The sequence below is a fragment of the Dendrobates tinctorius genome, unplaced genomic scaffold (genome assembly GCF_039654945.1).
Source record: "Dendrobates tinctorius isolate UK_male_01 unplaced genomic scaffold, ASM3965494v1 ptg000062l, whole genome shotgun sequence".
Lineage (NCBI taxonomy): Eukaryota > Metazoa > Chordata > Amphibia > Anura > Dendrobatidae > Dendrobates > Dendrobates tinctorius.
The window spans coordinates 18,072,501-18,091,525 of record NW_027361730.1 but is presented as its reverse complement, the minus strand read 5'-3'; the positions used below and the strand labels follow the sequence as shown (position 1 = coordinate 18,091,525).

General features: G+C 47.4%; 1 protein-coding gene across 1 annotated transcript in view; it reads left to right on the top strand.

The window, feature by feature from the left end:
• ETFA (electron transfer flavoprotein subunit alpha) overlaps nt 1-19,025 on the top strand; it is an 82,545-nt gene that overhangs the window by 5,528 nt on the left and 57,992 nt on the right. The window lies entirely within an intron of this gene.

Here is a 19,025-nt window from a genome sequence, read left to right as displayed (position 1 = left end):
GTGCATGCAGTGCTATATTTTTTTTCCTTTCTTCTCACACAAACCGTTGGTCTGTATGGAAAATTGTCCACAAGCACTGACACTGCCTATAGTGGGTATGTGAGGTGTCTGTGTTCATTCTATGGTGCACATGGACAATGCACGTCTTTATAACCTGTTTGTCTTCATGAGTCCTTAGCATGTGAGCTAGAGTGCTGCTGTTTCTGGCGATAGTGAACCCTTCCTTTTTGTCTTGACTCGCCTCTTTTAGGCTAGTAATTCTTTTAAATCAAATCATTTTTATTGTAACATTTTTTTATCACTTAGTTTTATTACAAACATCATTAGCAACCTTCACATAAAGAACCACATACAAACATAATAACCTAATGGTAATAAACGTACATTATTTCAGTATAGCTAACAATCTAGCTCAACGTTGTCCAGTAATTCACATTCATTATATCTTACAATCAAAATAGTTTGATCTTAAGAATTCTGTCTTCTACAGGAAGTTATATAAAACATTATGCTTTGCTTTTTGTATATACCTTTTCCAGTCTAATAATATTTATCCTATTTTTCAAATCGCTAATCAATGAAGGTAAGGGATTAATCCATTTGGATGCAATGTTTCCTGGCCTGGAATAAAATGCGTGAAATTCAATAGTTACTGGATCAAATTCCATGTCATCCTCTAATATTCCCTATAAGGCTAGTAATTCTACATGCAATATTGTTTATGCATTATTTTTGTGGCAAAGTAACACACGGCAGGAGTGGTGTGCTGTTAGATCTTTGTCAGAAACTGCACTGCGGCACACTATGTAGAGTAGCAAAATGGAAGGAAATACTATTTAATATGCAAATTGCCCCTTCGGAGACACAGATGACTTGAAGTCAATAGCGCCACCTGTTGGAAGAAGCAATCCTACAAGTCACTATTGACCCTTTAACGAGCCTTGAAATGTGACTTGGGATAAAAGCCAAATACTGTTTTGAAAGTTGCTTAATTTTATATTTAGGAAGAACATTATTTTGCATAACATGTGCCAACAGGTGCCACTTATGTTATGTGCACAAGAAGTGTTTCTCAGCTGGAATCTGCCCCCCCAAAAAAACAAGGATTTTACATCAGCAGTGAAGTCTATGAAGTGATTGAAGGCAGCACAAGATTGGCAATAGATGACTCAACTGGTTATGTGATCTGTGAATATGATCAGCACCTCTGGATAATGTACTCCCCAAAGATTATGATAATTAAGTAATTTTTTTTTTTTTTTTATTTCTGTCTCAATGGAATGACAGTGTGGTATTGCAGAGTCCCTTTGATGGGTTATGCTTCCTGTAACAAATGTTTTAACAAACTCTCCTCTTCTTGGTAGTCCTGCTTTGTAAAGTACATGAACTGGATGTTAGGAACATTTTTTTTTTTTTTTTCACTCCAGTTGAAAAGTTGCTTGGGTGTTAAGATTTGGTGTGACTATGTCCTCTAGAGGCTAGCTTGAGTCGTGTGGTGTTTCACTGGGCCTCCTAAACCTAAAGTGCCATTCAGCTTCTACTCCAAAATCTTTATTGCGATGGTATACATGTGTAAAAAATCTCCTGTTTTTATACTGTGCAGAAAAGCTATCTGAGAAGTTTTGGGGCGGAAAAGGAAGTGGCAGCAGATGACGATTCATTTGAGTATCTCATCATGCACTGGGATTCTCAAAGGAATCCTCATAGGAAGTGGGCTATATAAACAGAACCCCAAGTTGCAGTACAGAGAGAATGGTAGGGAATTTTACCATGACTTAATTTACAAAAGTTATTGGTTGTTAAAAAGATTTATTAATTGAAATTTACTTTTGCGTTTCTAACAAACACTTTCAGTTCGATCAGCTGGTCACAAAAACATTCTACAAAGTCTTCTGCACTTTTTAGAACCAGTGTCAAAAGTCCATCTGTCAGCAGATATCCACTGTTTATGAGTTATACTATCTACCATGGCCTCTTCAAAATGATGTAATATTTTTACTTGGAGATCCATTACTGGAGGACATTTTTGCACATGTTTAGGTAACAGTTTGTATTCTTTTCTGGACTCATTATTTGAGACACATGCTTTGTAATCACCACGGTTGGACTCACTCGTTGTCAGGCTGATGGGGCCAGGATCTTACACATGTTGTGGCAGTGCTCCAGACTGGACTCATACTGGACAGCGGATATTAACACTATAGAGGGATTGTATGACTGTAGAATTGTGAGGGATCCTGTTGGCTGTATTTTGGGTTATGTGGAGGAGATTCAGATTCAAAGTCAGTTCAAATTGGCGATAGCTAGGTTGTTATACATCGCACGTAAATTAATAGCCAGGCACTGGATAAATGAATAACAAGATATTAGATAATCAGACTTTATTGTAAATATGAAAAAAGGTATTTATGCCAAAAGAGAAAGGGGGGGAAAAAATGTTCAGTTCATTGTGGACACCGTGGGTGGAGAGACTATGATCCCAAAGGAGGGTGTACTTCTGAGTATATAAGGGGGGCAGGGAGGGTATGTGCTGTAATTGAAAATGTGACCTTGTTGGACATTGTAATGTCTGGACTTTGTTCTCTGTTTGGATTTCATTAATAAAAAATTAATTTGATTCTAAAAAGGTTGGACTCGCCAATCTGAATATCTTTCAGCTTACCGCCTTCAATCATAAGCTTAGTGTTCTGTTGTGCTGCACATACACTTACTGAGTGTGCACCACAACCACCAGCCAGGACACAATTCTTAGGTCGCAGGGCAGCAAATGGTGAAAATTCTATTTTTGATAGAAGTTTGTCAGATTTTTTTCATAGATCTCTTTCAAATTGGCAAGAACCAGCCTCTTTTGGACATGAGTTTTCTTACCGTTCACTTTCATAGACAGTCTTTTTTGCCAGGCATAATTCATCACTATTGTGAAAACATTTCACTGCATCCACCATAGATTTATGTAATGATTTGCCTTGCTTAAGATCAGTATGTATGTTTTTGTGTGTGTGTGTGTGTGTATGTATGTATGTATTTATGTATGAATGTATGTATGTATGTGTATATATATATATATATATATATATATATATATATATATATATATATAGCCAATAGTATTGACACCCCTGCAATTCTGTCAGATAATACTCAGTTTCTTCTTGAAAATGATTGCAATCACAAATTCTTTGGTATTATCTTCATTTAATTTGTCTTAAATGAAAAAACACAAAAAGAATTGTCCTAAAGCCAAATTGGATATAATTCCACACCAAACATAAAAAAGAGGGTGGACAAAAGTATTGGCACTGTTCGAAAAATCATGTGATGCTTCTCTAATTTGTGTAATTAACAGCACCTGTAACTTACCTGTGGCACCTATCAGGTGATGGCAATAACTAAATCACACTTGCAGCCAGTTGACATGGATTAAAGTTGACTCAACCTCTGTCCTGTGTCCTTGTGTGTACCACATTGAGCATGGAGGCACGGGAGGGGGGATTCATTTCTGTCATGTGCACGCTGCTCCTTTCTGGGGTGCAGACAATGGCTGGTAGCTTATGTTCCCAGGGATGCTAGATTTCTCCCACCATGTCAGTGTCTGCTGAGGTGTTGTTAAGTGGGAAAACTTGCTCATAGCAACCAATCACAGCTCAGCTTCTTTTAACCAGCTCTGGTGAAATGAGAGATGCTTAGTAAATGGTTGCAAGGAAAACTGTTCCTCATAGCAACCAATCACAGCTCTGGTGAAACGAAAGATGCTTCGTGATTGGTTGGTGATACACACATACATACATTCAGTTTTTATATATATATATATATATATATATATATATATATATATATATATATATACACACACACACACACCCCGTATTTTTCGGATTATAAGGCGCACTTTTGTTCCCCACAATTTTGTGGGAAAGTGGGGGGTGCATCTTATGATGCGAACCTGTGTGCTGCTGTGCTATAGAGGGGGGCGGCTCTGGAGTGGTGTCGAGGATGGGCGGGCTGCAGAGACAGCTGGAGGTCCTGTGCTCCCGCTCACTAGGCTCGTGTAATATTCACTGCACCCGCTGTCCATCACCTCGGTGCTGACGTGGTAGACAGGGGAGCGGTGCATATTACATGTGCCTGCACTCTCTCTGCCCCCCCCCCCTCCTGCCCTGTCACTATAGTCACCTTCCGATTATGGCTCCTGCTCACAGCGCCCCCCCCCCCCCGTGGCTTTCCTGTGTCTGCTGACATCCTCCTCCTGCAGGGTGCGCGGCAGCAGCTGCTCAGTCAGGCAGTTCATCGCCTCAGGACCTGCCATGATGTGACCAATAGGACCTGCGGTCACGTGACTCCCAGTGTGCACTGGGAATCACGTGACCGCAGGTCCTATTGGTCACATCATGGAAGGTCCTGTAGCTACAATGAGCTGCCTGAATGAGCAGCAGCTGCGCGCCCCCTCGCAGGAGGAGGATGTCGGCAGACACAGGAAAGACACGGGGGGAGCTGGGAGCAGGATCCATCATCAGAAGGTGAGTTAACTGTTTGTTATTTTATCATGTGCTTTCCAGCAGTGGGGAATATAGGGACAGGGGCCATGTGTGCCAGCAGGGAGAAATATATGGACGGGAGGACAATGTGTGCCAGCAGGGGGGAATATAGGGACGGGGGGGGCCGTGTGAATGCCAGCAGGGGGGAATATAGGGACGCGGGGGCCATGTGTACCAGCAGGGAGGAATATAGGGACGCGGGGGCCATGTGTACCAGCAGGGGGGAATATAGGGACCGGGGCCATGTGTGCCAGCAGGGGGGAATATAGGGACGGGTGAGACAATGTGTGCCAGCAGGGGGGAATATAGGGACGGGGGGGACAATGTGTGCCAGCAGGGGGGAATATAGGGACGGGGGGGGGGCCGTGTGAATGCCAGCAGGGGGGAATATAGGGACGCGGGGGCCATGTGTACCAGCAGGGGGGAATATAGGGACGCGGGGGCCATGTGTACCAGCAGGGGGGAATATAGGGACGCGGGGGCCATGTGTACCAGCAGGGGGGAATATAGGGACGGGGGGGTGGGGGGGTGAGACAATGTGTGCCAGCAGGGGGGAATATAGGGACGGGGGGGACAATGTGTGCCAGCAGGGGGGAATATAGGGACGGGGGGGGGCCGTGTGAATGCCAGCAGGGGGGAATATAGGGACGGGGGGGGCCGTGTGAATGCCAGCAGGGGGGAATATAGGGACGCGGGGGCCATGTGTACCAGCAGGGGGGAATATAGGGACGCGGGGCGGCAGTGTGTACCAGCAGGGGGGAATATAGGGACGCGGGGTGGGGGGCAATGTGTGCCAGCGGGGGGGGGGGATATAGGGACGCGGGGGGGGCAGTGTGTGTGCCAGCAAAGGGGGGGGGGATATAGGGACGCGGGGGGGGGCAGTGTGTGTGCCAGCAAGGGGGGGGGGATATAGGGACGGGGGGGGGGCAATGTGTGTGCCAGCAAAGGGGGGGGGATATAGGGACGCGGGGGGGGGGGCAATGTGTGTGCCAGCAAAGGGGGGGGGATATAGGGACGCGGGGGGGGGGCAATGTGTGTGCCAGCAAAGGGGGGTGGCGGCAATGTGTGTGCCAGCAGAAGGGGGGGGGATATAGGGACGCGGGGGGGGGGGCAATGTGTGTGCCAGCAAAGGGGGGGGATATAGGGACGCGGGGGGGGGGCAATGTGTGTGCCAGCAAAGGGGGGGGGCAATGTGTGTGCCAGCAAAGGGGGGGGGCGGCAATGTGTGTGCCAGCAAAGGGGGGGGCGGCAATGTGTGTGCCAGCAAAGGGGGGGGGATATAGGGACGCGGGGGGGGGCAATGTGTGTGCCAGCAAAGGGGGGGGGATATAGGGACGCGGGGGGGGGGCAATGTGTGTGCCAGCAAAGGGGGGGGATATAGGGACGCGGGGGGGGGCAATGTGTGTGCCAGCAAAGGGGGGGGGGGATATAGGGACGCGGGGGGGGGGGGGGCAATGTGTGTGCCAGCAAAGGGGGGGGGGATATAGGGACGCGGGGGGGGGGGGGCAATGTGTGTGCCAGCAAAGGGGGGGGGATATAGGGACGCGGGGGGGGGGGGCAATGTGTGTGCCAGCAAAGGGGGGGGGATATAGGGACGCGGGGGGGGCAATGTGTGTGCCAGCAAAGGGGGGGGCAATGTGTGTGCCAGCAAAGGGGGGGGGCGGCAATGTGTGTGCCAGCAAAGGGGGGGGGCGGCAATGTGTGTGCCAGCAAAGGGGGGGGGGGGATATAGGGACGCGGGGGGGGGGGGCAATGTGTGTGCCAGCAAAGGGGGGGGGGGATATAGGGACGCGGGGGGGGGGGGGCAATGTGTGTGCCAGCAAAGGGGGGGGGGGATATAGGGACGCGGGGGGGGGGGGGGGGCAATGTGTGTGCCAGCAAAGGGGGGGGGATATAGGGACGCGGGGGGGGGCAATGTGTGTGCCAGCAAAGGGGGGGGGGGGATATAGGGACGCGGGGGGGGGGGGCAATGTGTGTGCCAGCAAAGGGGGGGGGGATATAGGGACGCGGGGGGGGGCAATGTGTGTGCCAGCAAAGGGGGGGGGATATAGGGACGCGGGGGGGGGGGCAATGTGTGTGCCAGCAAAGGGGGGGGGGATATAGGGACGCGGGGGGGGGCAGTGTGTGTGCCAGCAAAGGGGGGGGGCGGCAATGTGTGTGCCAGCAAAGGGGGGGGGGATATAGGGACGGGGGGGGGGGCAATGTGTGTGCCAGCAAAGTGGGGGGGATATAGGGACGGGGGGGGCAATGTGCGTTCCAGCAAAGGGGGGGGGATATAGGGACGCGGGGGCCGTGTGAGTGCCAGCAGGGAGGCATATAGTGACCGGGGGGGCCATATCCAAGATGGGATGGAGGGGGCTATGTGCCAGCACAAGGGGGCAATGTGCCAGGATGGGGGTTATATAGATACCAGGATGAGGGACATATACGGTATATGATTTGAAAGACGGACACTGGCATTATAAGGCTGGTTTCACACTTGCGTTTTTTTTGTGCTGCTTTTTAGCGCAAAAAATGCATGCGCTTTTTCCCCTATACTTTAACATGGGTGCGCATACATACGCGCACGTACGCGTTTGTATGCGCATGCGTTTTTTTTTTTTTTTTCAGTGTGCGGTCGGGCGCACAAAATGCATCCTGTTGCATTTTTTGTGCGTCCGACTTGCCCCAATAAAACGCATGCGCACGCAATGCATTTTTTTTTTACAGCAAAACACCCATTAAAGTCTATGGGTGCGCATTGTAGTGCACACGTATGCGCAAAAAAAGCATGCGTTTTTAAAAAAAGCACCAAAACCCGCAAAAAAACGCACACAAACGCGTGGTTTTTTTCATGTGTTTGTGTGCACAAAAAACGCGCAGCAAAAAAACACAAGTGTGAAAGTAGCCTAAGGCTAGTTTCACACTAGCGCTTTTGAGCGCAGCGACGGCCTGCGCACGTCCGCCGCTAAGCCCCGCCCCATGCCGCGCCTCCGCCGGTAGCTCCGCCTACTGGCGCATGACGCTGCATGCGCCCTGCGTCCCCTATCTTTATCACAGGGGGCGCAGGCCGTGCGCAGTATGCGTTTGGCGGCGCATGCGCCTTTTTGACGGTGCGCCGACGCAACCAAACTGCAGCAGGTTGCGTTTGGCGCAGGTCGGCGCACCGTCAAAAGGACGCATGCGCTGCCAAACGCATACTGCGCACGGCCTGTGCCCCCAGTGATAAAGATAGGGGGCGCATGCAGCGTCATGCGCCGGTGGGCGGAGCTACCGCAGGGGGCGGGGCTTAGTGGCGGCCGTGCGCAGGCCGTCACTTGCGCTCATAAACGCTAGTGTGAAACTAGCCTAAGACACACCTCCATTTAACATAAAAAAACAAACATTTTTTTCTCTTTTCCTTCACCAAGTTTGGGGGTGCGTCTTATAAAGCGAAAAATGCGGTAGATATAATCATTATTTGTTATAACTAACCGTAGTTAGTTAGTATGCCCGGGCAGCACGGGCTCTTCAGCTTGTGTGTGTGTGTGTGGCTGTGAGTTCCCCAATAACAGTTATATCATAACCACAGTACTTTACTTTAGTGTTTCTGATGCGTTGTTGGCTACAGGGGTGAAAAGGTGTGTGTTTGTGTTTTTTTTTGTTTTTTTTTTTGTTTTGTTTTTTTCCATGGTTTTGGTCATTTTCTAGAATAAACCTCAATGTGTATTAATTTGTTTAAAGAAATGATAACATGGAAATACAATTTATTTTTATCGATGGACTTTTATGCAGAAATCTAGTACTCCCTTTTTGTCTTTGTATAAAATAGCTTTACGGTATTCAGAGTGATTATCCTAAACTTTGGAGCTAATGCAATCATCTCCCTGTGCTGCAACATTCTTCTTGAGGGCTTCCCATCTAACTCTTACACCCCCTCCAAATCTGCCTCAAAGTTAACCCATTTCATTCCTTATCATTCTCTCTCTCTCCTCTATCTGTTCCTCTACTGGCCACTCATTTCCTATCAAATTCAGTTTAAAATATATATATATATATATATATATATATATATATATATATATATATATATATATATATATATATCTGCCCTAATCTTGTACTACTTCCCCACAAGGAATCTTCAATCCTCTTTCTTTGCACTTCTCTTCTGTTCCTCACTGAACCATCTCCACAATTTTTTTTCTGAGCTTTTTCCCTACTTAGAAATTCTGTTCCTCAACTAGTCTGCCCCCCTCCCACTCCTTCTGAAACTTCAAAAGCAATTGAAAACACATCTCTTCAGAAAATCCAAAGATCTGCAGTAGTCCGGCTTCCCCACACTCATATGAGCCTTTATGAATTAGGGGAACTTAATAATTATGGTGAGTAGGGAATGGTACATGTGTTATGCCGGGGTATTGTCTTCTCTAGTTTGTGTCTTGTGTTGTTGTGGGCCGTTAATAGTAATTCAGAAACTGCGATTACTAACCCTAAATATGAAATTCTGTTATTCAATAGAAAAGTGAAAATTAGCTGCAGTGAAAAGGGCGATCCGTCATGTGTTCTCAAGGTTTGGCGTATTTCCCTACATCTGTAATAATCACTGTGCACTCTTAAAAGTTTAATGATTAATAGAATCCTTTGAAACATCCTTTGAAACATGTCTGACAAGGCGATAGATGGGGAAGTTGCCCCAGTCCTTTCTGATTGGCTGCAAAGATTTTGGTGATGTTTAAGCAAGGGTGGAGTGGGGGGTGCTTGCAACTGAACAGTGCTGGAGTCGGAGGTTTGGCTTACTGATTCCATAGCCCTGATTGGGGGTATAGGTGATGATTGGCATCTGACCCTCAGTATTCTTGAGCATGAAGAGGTCATAGAGCTGGTGTAGCATAGCATCCCCATTGCTGTAGTTTTCTTTTTCAAACAAACTTTATTGAAAATTTTAACACATAAATGTGGGATAGGAACAGGAGTTAAGTATAAAAAAAAAAAAAGGGAAAGGGGAGTAGGACTGAAAATTTTTAATCTATAGTTCGAGTCTAATGTTAAAAGGGTTGATGATATATGGGATGGTACTTGTATTACTGGCTCGCTCTTGTCATCTGCACCTCAAAAACATTTCTAGAATTCGACCTTTTCTTACTTTTGACTCTGCAAAAACTCTTACTGTTTCTCTTATTCATTCTCGTCTCGACTATTGTAACTCTCTTCTAATCGGTCTCCCTCTTACCAAACTCTCCACTCTCCAATCTGTCTTGAATGCTGCAGCCAGGATCATATTCCTCACCAATCGTTACACCGATGCCTCTACCTTGTGCCAGTCATTACACTGGCTACCCATCCACTCCAGAATTCTGTATAAACTTATTACCCTCACCCACAAAGCCCTCCATAGCTCAGCACCACCTTACATCTCCTCCCTTGTTTCAGTATACCACCCTACCCGCGCCCTCCGTTCTGCTGATGACCTGAGGTTAGCATCCTCAATAGTCAGAACCTCCCATTCCCGTCTCCAAGACTTTACACGTGCCGCGCCAATTCTTTGGAATGCACTTCCCAGGTCAATACGATTAGTCCCCAATCCCCACAATTTTAAGGGTGCCCTGAAAACGCATTTATTCAGACTGGCCTACTGCCTCATCACATTAACCTAATCTATCCCTGTGTGGCACAGCCAAAAGTTTTACCATAACCAGATTTCCCGCATCAGGTTCCCACATGCTTTATGCATCCATTAGCCCTCTGTGTTTGTACTGTTACACACTTAACATTATGGCTGGTCCATACAATCAGGGCAACTGTTACCACCCACCTTTTGTGTCTACCTCTTTCCTCATAGACTGTAAGCTTGCGAGCAGGGCCCTCATTCCTCTTGGTATTTGTTATAATCTACTGTATGTGATTATTGTTATGCTGTAATGTCTATTGTCTGTACAAATCCCCTCTGAAATGTAAAGTGCTGCGGAATATGTCGGCGCTATAAAAATAACATTTATTATTATTATTATTATTATTACTACTTCCTTTTCCGGGATCAGAGAGAAGTTTCATATGCCATCAACGGAGTTTGTCATACATGATCTTGAAAGACCATCTTCAACTATTTCTAAATAGTAGATCTTTAAATTTGGAGAATATTTCTTCTTTAGTGAGCAATCCTACACATAAGAATAAATGGAGCCTTAAAAGTATTTACTTACAAATTAACGGCGATACTATATTTACTAAAAGTTGTTACATGGCTAGATGGGAAGCAGACCTAAAAACGACATTTCAAGGTGATGAATGGGAATTGGCTATAAAAAAAACTCTTATGGCTCCACTACATCTATGGCTTTACATGAGGCTTTCTTCAAAGTTATGACACGGTGGTATTTTACACCATCTAGGCTTTCTCATATTAACAAGGACATGTCTCCTTTATGCTGGAGGAACTGTAATTCACGGGGAAACCTCTATCATATGTTCTGGGGTTGTCCGAGTCTGAGAACTCTATGGACAGAGCTGAAAAACCACATACATTTTTTATCTTCAGTTAAAATAGATGTTACTCCCAGGATGGTAATCTTATCTCTGGACCTTGAAATCATTAGTCCCCTCTATAAAGCATATAATAATCCACATTTTTCTAGTTGTTAAGAATTTCATCGCTTTCCGGTGGAAACAACCAAATGTGCCTGTGTTCGTAGATATCCTAGAGATTCTGCGTTCACACAGCATGATGGAGGAAAGAATAGCTTTTAACAATAATTCATTACCCAAATATCATCTTAAGTGGGGAGTATGGAACTCCAAATTTATGTAAATCTTGTTACTACCCAGGGGCTATGTTTAATGTTATTCTTAGGTGCTAAGACTGGATTGAAATGTTATCACTTGTAAATGTCTGTGTATTAGAGCGGAGTTCTCTATATTTTATATTTCCCTTTTTTCCCTCGTTTCCCCCCTCTTCCCGTATTAATCTAAAAATTAATAAAAATATTTAAAAAGAAAATTTTAATCTTTATTGGGGGACAAAACAGAAAAGGAAGGGTAGTCAAAGGAAAGAGGGGAAGGGTACAATAAGCTTAAGGCTGTGTGCCCACGTAGCGATTTTTAAGCGTTTTTGCCGCGATTTTCGGCGCGAAAACGTTTAAAAATCGTGTACAGAACGCCCCCCATGCATTCCTATGGCATTCCGCACATGCTGTGCTAATGCTGCGCTTTTTTCCGCGGCGGAATCGCATCGCGGAAAAAATCGCAGCATGCTCATTCTTTTGTGCGGAATCGCAAAGAATTGCCGCGATTCCGCACCCATAGGAATGCATGAGAATCGCTGACTTCCCGCATGTGGCTATGCCCACCATGCGGGAAGTTAAGCGTCTCATGTGCGGTTGGTACCCACGGTGTGGAGGAGAGGAGACTGTCCTCCAGGCCCTGGGTACCATACCCCTGTAAAAAAAAGAATAAAAAATAAAAAATCGGGGTATATTTACCTTCCGGTGTCCCGCGCTGCATTCCCGGCCTAAGCGTTCCCAGTAATGCCTTGCGGCAAGGCCCTGTAATGACGTTGTCTCGCGTGACTCTAGCGGTCTCGGGAGATCGCTATAGCAACGCGAGACTACGTCATCACAGGTCTCGCAAGGCATTACTGGGAACGCTGAGGCCCGGGATGGCAGCGCGGACGCCGGAAGGTAAATATACCCCGATTTTTTGATTTTTTTTTTTTTTTTTTTTTTAGCATTTTAACATCCTATCTTTTACTATTGAGGCCGCATAGGCGCCTCAATAGTAAAAACCTGGTCACACTTGTCAAACACTATGTTTGACGAGTGTGACCAACCTGTCAATCACTTTCCAAGCGATGCTTCAAATCGCTTGGAAAGTGCTTGAATATCGCACACGAAAATCGCGGCAAAATCGCGATCATAATCGCGGTAAAATCGTGGTGAAATCGCACGGAAAAAAACGCGCAATTTCTGGGAAGGAGTCTGGTTTTAGTGAGCGTTTTAAAACGCTACGTGGGCACATAGCCTAACAGTAGTATTTGTAACCATTCAAATGCGGTAAGAGGTTTACAATAATATATATAAACAAGCTTAAATGGTTAGGTCAATTCAAACTTAGAGGTTAGTAATAAGGTGAAATGTTCAAGAGGTAAAATTAAGCCAAGATTCCCATCTTTTATAATAATAATTTTCTTTCCAAAGGGCTGCTATGGCATTCTTAGTAACCAAAAAGATGTGTAGAAACTGTATTTTTCCTGAGCCACCCAATTGTGCAGGTAACGTCAGCACCTATCCATTCAAGTAAAGGGGCTGAATTTAGTTCTCTGCACAACCTGATGGCTTACAGAGAGCGACGCAGTGCTGCAGCCCGAACATGGTTATATGCTATCATTTTATGAGATAAGTCTGCCTGTAGAATAATGTTGTTGATATACAATATGCATAATGCCTGTGTAATATAAGGTGGTAATTTCCTTTATTGCATATGAACAGTGACTAGCCTATCATGTATACTCCTGCTTAGATGTGATCAGTCATTTCATGCTTGGAAAAATATATAGTTATCAAATTCACCCCATCTGTACATCCCCCATCACCAAGTGCCCTCTCCCCCACATGTCCTGTTAAATATTAATACATCCTGCTGTTCTGAGAGCTCGTCACAACAACATACAATCCGTGTCCTTGGGATGAGAAATCTCGGAGGGAGGACATAACACTGTCCCAGGTGGAAAGCTCTGGGCTGCTTGGTGCAGCTGTCACACAAATGGCAAATGTATCACTGCACAGAGGGAGAGAAGTGGAGTGTGTGCTCTGTAATCTTATAAAATAAGCAAAGGTGTCCTCCCTAATTTTATTAGCAATAGTAAGTGCATGCGTATGTATACTGTAGATGGATAGATATACACTAATGACGTTAGGGAAGTCACCTTTACTTATTTTATAATAAGTTAATAACTTTATTATACCTATGTAATTATACTATAATGTCCCATGTGGTCCAAATACATGAAGAAACATGGCAAATATCTTACCATTTCATGGTGAACCAAAATACTTGGAATCCTGAAGATTACCCCCTGATGGCTTTCCAAATGGCTTTTCTTCTCTGGGGAATGAGCAGATGTAGTTGTGCAGATTGCTATGAACATGGATGGTGTGCAGCATAGGCTCTTCTGTGTTCGTTGAAGATGCCACCAGTCCTTTTAGTAATCAGGGGTTATAACCACAGCATCTGACACCAGCTGTTTGTGCATTGGCAACTTCCTCCTCTGCCAGCTGTGGCTCTGTTACTTGGGTTTTATTTTTTTCCAGCTGTAACACTAATGTCTGCTGGGTGGATAGAGACTATACTTCATGCAATAATCTTCTTTCTCCTACGCCTCATTGGGGGACACAGGACCATGGGTGTTATGCTGCTTGCCACTAGGAGGATACTAAGTGAACACAAAAAAATTAACTCCCTCTGCTTTCTGAGATTTCCCCAGTTCTTGCTTAGTGTCTGTAGGAGGCACTTGGGTCCGGCTTCAGATCCGACCCCCCCCCCGATTTTATTTTCAATTTTTGATTTTTCTGTAAATTTTTATCTTTTAGTTAAAGGGGCGACGGACCTTTTTTATGGGGTCCGATATCCCCTGAAACATCGACAGGCGAGAACGCGGAGTATACCTCCCCATACCCTCTTCTGCGACAAGGGGTCATGCTAAGGCTCATTTAGGGCGACGGTTCCTGCCGGTCCCGGCCTCCCAATGGCAACAGAGGCAAATGGAGGCTTTCCTTCATGTTTCCTACCCTGGACCCATCCTGCAGCCCAAGGATGCAAGCGGCAACCTCTCCATTCCCCTCTGTAAAGGGGGGGTCAATTGAGTAATGTACCTTTAACAACAACGCAGCTCCAGCTCTGCTATGCCACCTCCGTGAGTATAACAGAGGCTGATCTGGGACGGCTTGTCACGGCACAGCCGTCGTGGCGACGCCACGGGCAGTGGGTCCTGGTCCCTCGGGGGTAGGGAGAGCGCTAATCTGGCGCCCAACGGCATTTGCGCTGCGTCCGGTCGCGGCCTCTCCTGCCAGAGCGCATCGCCGGCGGCCGTCATAAATTGAGGCCCCGGCTTCTAGCCACGCTAGGCCGCAGTTCCATTGATCCGCCCACTGTGAGTGGGCACCGCCCACATCACTGGCGCTTCTTGTTCAGAACTCGGTGGCCATACTTTGTTTGCCTTATTGCTGCATGAATAACACTAAGAGGAGCAGAAGTACTACGGAGAGCCACCCTGGGAATATCGGGACCAGGACCCGGGTAAGCTGCACTGTGCTACAGCAGTGACATTAACCCCTGCTCTGCACATTCACATTATCTGCTGCCCAGGCTCTGCCTGTAACCCTCTGGGGGCACTATGTCTCAATCTAAGGAAGCTAAAAGGGCTACCAAGAAACACACTGCATTCTTATCTCTTGTGCCACTTGCAAGACTGCCTTGCCCAGTGCCCAAACTAATCCCTTATGCACGGATTGCGACCCGGCTTGTGCTCAAACGCCAACCGCTGCCACTGTCCCCTCTGAGTTTAGTCCCCCTGAGTGGGCTGCGTCCCTGTCACGGTCCGTGGAGTCACTGACCAAGGCTATAGACTCCCTCTGGGATTCCTCTTTAAGTCAGAACGTGTCTTTGCCGCACGAAGAGGGCTCTGACGACGGCCGGGAACCGTCCACCAGCAGGGGTCGTACTCGCTCAAGGGATGGTCAGGTCTCTAGAAAGTGGACCCATGAAGCGTCCTTCAGTCACGCTCGCGCTTCAGCATCTGCGAGCTCTGTCTCTCGCTCTCCCTCCCCTAATGTTCGCAGCGAACATGATCCTGAATACGAGTCTGACATGTCAGTACCTCAGAACCCCCCCCAAATGACCAAGAATCGCTTGATTCTAGTCAACAAGATTCTGAAGTTGGACGAGGAAAATATTCCCGCTCCGGAACACGTTGTTTCCTTTAAGAAGTCAAAACGTGTGCGCAGGGTATTTGCCAGCCATCCAGAGTTTAAGAGCATGGTCAAGAGACATGGGGACCGGCCACATAAACAGTTTTCAGGTCAAAAGCCTATTGAGGCTAAATACCCTTTTGCTCCAGATCTAATGAAGGATTGGTTACAGTCCCCTTCTGTGGATCCTCCTATATCGCGTCTTGCTTCCAAAAGAGCTCCTATCCGTTTATGATTTCTTCAGTCAGAAACCCTTCTTACCGCCAAATTGACTATCTCGCTCGCTCAGTTTTTTTTTTGAAGCTTCAGGAGCGGCACTCTTTCTATCTTTCGTGGCGACTTGGGTAGCTACGGCTATGGCCGCTTGGGCAGAAATGTTAGTTACTGCCATCCAGGATAGCAACCTTCCTCCGGAGGCAGCCAGTCTCACCAATCAGTTCACGCAGGAGACTTTATAGTGGACGCTTTTTTAAATGCCGTCAATTGCGCTGCACAGGCAGCCACAAATGCAGTCTCCATTAGAAGGGCCCTATGGCTCCGCGACTGACAAGCGGATTCCACTTCCAAAAGATTGTTGACTTCTCTGCCTTACCAGACTGGTCATCTATTTGAAGAGAAACTGGATCAGCTCATTTCTGACTTTACCGAGGGAGAGTAAATGTCTTCCCCCAACAAAGGCTCATCCGGCCGTTTCGGAATCAAGAGCCGACTCGTTTTCGGCCCTTTCGCAACAATTCCAGCTGGTCCTCCACAACCTTCTCTTCTGGATCAGGTCGGTCCCAGCGTGGAGACAGAGGTTCCCAGGTCTCATACAGACCTAGCCGCTCTTGGAAAAAGAGCATCTGGATCTAGAGGAGCCAGATCCCATAGATCCTCTACACAATAACTTGTTGCGGTATCCGGCGGACCCCAACAAAGTAGGCAGTCATCTACTTTCGTTCAGTCAGACCTGTCTCGCGGTCCTCCGGATACAAAAGAGAGTTTTCTTCTCCCTTTCCGACACTGTTTTTTTCCGGTCCTCACCCCCAAAACAGATACATCAGCTTTCCTTCGGGCCGTTCATGTGCTGCAAAGGGACGGGTTCAACATTCCGGTCCCTCAAGACGAAAGGTTCAAGGGTTTTTATTCAAACCTTTTTGTGGTTCCAAAGAAGGATGGAACAATGCGGCCCATACTGGACCTCAAGCTGTTAAATCAGTTTGTCAAGGTACCGCAATTCAGAATGGAATCTCTCCTTTCAGTCAGCACCTCCATGGAAGAGGAGAGTTCCTCGCATCCATCGATATTAAGGATGCTTACCTGCACATCCTGATTTGTCCATCCCACCAGCAGTTCCTGCGTTTCGCAATTCGCAAGGCACACTTCCAGTTCGTTGCCTTGCCTTTCGGTCTCGCCACCGCCCCCAGAGTCTTTACCAAGGTCATGGCCATCCTTCACGCTTGGGGAGTGGTGGTACTCCCGTGTTTGGACGACTACTGATCAAGGGTCCGTCCCTTCCAGCCTGCGAAGAATCCGTAAATATCACTGTAAATACACTTTCTCGCCTGGGTTGGAAGATAAACTTCGAAAAGGCTTCTCCAGCACCGGCTCAGCAGGTTTCCTTTTTGGGAATGATCTTGGACACTTCCCGTGGGTTGGCCCGAGCCTTACAACAGAGAGCGCGGACTCTTTCCCGATCAGTTTCTCACTCCATACTTTTCAGCATGGGGATTCTTGGAAAGATGGTAGCAGCGATAGAAGCGGTCTCATTCGCACAGTTTCATCTCCACCCCTTGCAACATGCGCTGCTGTTGACTTGGGGCAAGAACCCGCTCTCCCTAGACCGTCTGTTCCTTCTGTCCCTACGGGTCAGACAACCCCTCAGGTGGACGCTGAAATCCTCCCTGAATCAAGGGAAGTCTTTTCTCCCAGTACGATGGTTGGTGGTGACCACCGAGGCAAGTCTTCTTGGCTGGGGTGCGGTTTTTCGCCACGACACGGCACAGGGTCGTTGGTCGATTCAAGAGTCTTGTCTGCCCATCAACATCTTGGAGATTTGAGTGATCAGACTAGCCCTACTGAGTTTCCACCATCTCCTCGCAGGTCACCCCATCAGGATCCAATCCAACAACGCCACGGCTGTGGTGTATGTCAAACGTCAGGGGGGTACCCGGAGCAGGATGGCCATGCACGAAGTGAGTCACATCCTTCGTTGGGCCGAGACCAACCATTCGCCCATCTCAGCGATCCACATCCCGGGGGTAGAAAATTGGACGGTGGATTTTCAGTCGCCAGGGCCAGGAGAGTAGTCTCTTCATCTGGAAGTTTTTCAGCAGATTTGCCATCGCTGGGGGACTCCGGATGTGGGTCTCATGGCGTCAAGACTAAACAACAAAGTTCCTCGATTCATTGCCTGATCGCGCGATCCATGCGCCATCGGAGCAGACGCCCTAGTTCTGCCGTGGCACCGGTTTCGACTTCTGTACATTTTTCACCCTCTTCCCTTGATTCCAAGGTTCATCAAAAAAATTAGAGCAGAGGGGGTACCAGTGATCCTAGTCGCGCCAGATTGGCTGCACCGGGCATGGTACGCAGAACTAGTCCAACATATCGCCGACGTTCCCTGGCGACTTCCAGATCGCATGGATCTACTCTCACAGGGCCCGATTTACCACCAGATCTCTGGGTCCCTGTCTTTGACGGCGTGGCCGTTGAATCCTGGATTTTAGCACAAGCTGGTTTCTCACACATGGTGGTCTCCACCATGATTAGTGCTAGGAAGCCCGTGTCCATGTGCATTTATCACCACACCTGGAAGATCTTTTTCTCTTGGTGCAAGGACCACGGTCGTTCCCCTCTGCTGCTCTCCACACCTTCCATATTGGAATTCCTACAATCCAGATTAGAGTCAGGTCTCGCGCTTGGCTCACTCAAGGGTCAAATTTCGGCCTTGTCAGTTCTATTCCAACGCAGGATTGCCACCAAATTGCAGGTGAAGACGTTCATTCTGGGAATTTCCCATGTGGCACCTCTCTATAAAAGGCCTGTGGACTCATGGGACTTAACTTGGTCCTTGGAGCCTTACAGGAAGCCCCCTTCGAATCACTACAGGACTTATCGCTAACCTTTCTTTCTTGGAAGGAGGTTTTCCTAGTGGCGATTACGTCAATCAGACGAGTTTCGGAGTTGGCGGCCCTGTCCTGCCGCCCATCGTTCCTGAATTTTCATTAGGACAAGGCAGTTTTGAGAGCGTCCCCGTCTTTTCTGCCCAAAGTCTTGTCTTCTTTTCATCTCAATGAGGAGATTGTTTTGCCTTCATTCTGTCCGGCACCAGTCCATTGTGTCGAGAAGGCCCTCCACACCCTGGATGTGGTTAGGGCTCTTAGATGGTACATCTCGTGGAGGGCTCCCTTCCGCAAGTCAGATGCCCTTGTTCGTGCTTCCAGAGGGGCATAGGAAGGGTTTAGCCGCCTCAAAAGCCACACTAGCCAAGTGGATTCGCTCGGCTATTCAGGAATCCTACCATGTCAGGGGCACACCTGTCCCAGCAGGGATTAAGGCTCATTCTACGCGATCAGTGGGCGCTTCTTGG